Source organism: Sinocyclocheilus grahami, unplaced genomic scaffold (assembly GCF_001515645.1).
Source record: "Sinocyclocheilus grahami isolate Dianchi unplaced genomic scaffold, SAMN03320097.WGS_v1.1 scaffold1747.1, whole genome shotgun sequence".
Taxonomy (NCBI): Eukaryota; Metazoa; Chordata; class Actinopteri; order Cypriniformes; family Cyprinidae; genus Sinocyclocheilus; species Sinocyclocheilus grahami.
This window is the reverse complement of record NW_015506926.1, coordinates 46,769-47,907: the sequence shown is the minus strand read 5'-3', so window position 1 is coordinate 47,907 and position 1,139 is coordinate 46,769. Positions and strand designations below refer to the sequence as shown.

At 37.8% G+C, this 1,139-nt stretch overlaps 1 pseudogene; it reads right to left on the bottom strand.

Moving 5' to 3' along the window:
• LOC107572405 (glycerol-3-phosphate transporter-like) overlaps positions 1-1,139 on the bottom strand; it is a 27,620-nt pseudogene that overhangs the window by 15,394 nt on the left and 11,087 nt on the right.

Genomic DNA, 1,139 nt, shown 5'->3' with positions numbered 1-1,139 from the left:
CCAAACTGACTCATCATAGAGAAGCCGTAGAGCTAATATAAACACACACACACACACACACACACACACACACAAACCACTGTCTATAGCGAGATAAAAGTGACACAGCGAAGAGTCATTAAATGCACAAGCTTCCTGTATTTGATCAGCAGAATGACATACTGTGGGCGCAGCCAGCAGAAGCATCACAGCACAAGTGGTGGCCCTCTTTTCCATCTTATCAGAGATCACTCCAGCCAGGATCCCTCCTACACAAACAAACACAGAAATACTTAAGGGTCGTGGTTTGTTTTTTCATTACTCTGCACTGCTCTTCCATAGCTTTTCTATGTAAACATAAGGTAGACAAACATGACTGATTGTTGCAGACTTCTCATCTTTTGTAACATTATAAATGTCTCTACGGTCACTTTATCAATTTAAAGCATCCTTACTGAATAAAGGGAAAAAAAAAAAAACCTTCCTGACCCCAAACTTCTGAATAGCAGTTTTGATAACATTAGATATATTTGCATGGTTAGCAGTGGACAGAACAGTTTCACGTCATTTAAATATTTGAGTGATGTTGAAACGTGGATTAATATGAAAATACAAGGCATGACGTGTCCTAAACAAGTCAAGATGAACATGAACTTGTTAAAAAGGGGTGTTATTAGACACGTCACAATTTGTGTCATTATTAAAGAAAGCAACTGATAAGTGGTCACATGTGTATACACTAAACATTAAAAATAAATAAATAAAAACCACACCACACTACATACCAACAATGCCTCCCACATCAAACAGAGTTGAAAGGTCTCCAGCTTTCTTGGCATCAAGGTGAGCTGAGAAACAGAAAATACATCTTAGTCACTGTGATATTAAAGGAATAGTTCATTCAAAAAGAAAAATCTGCTGAAAAATGTACTTATCCACAGGCCATCCAAAATCACCAGAGGATCCTCTGCAGTGAATGGGTGCCGTCAGAATGAGAGTCCAAGCAGCTGATAAAAACATCACAATAATCCACGACCACAGTGCATTAATTATCATCTTGTAAAGAGAAAAGCTGCATGTTTGTAAGAAACAAATCCATCATTAATGCGTTCTAACTTTAAACTATTGCTTCCAGCCAGCATACGAGTCCATAATAATGC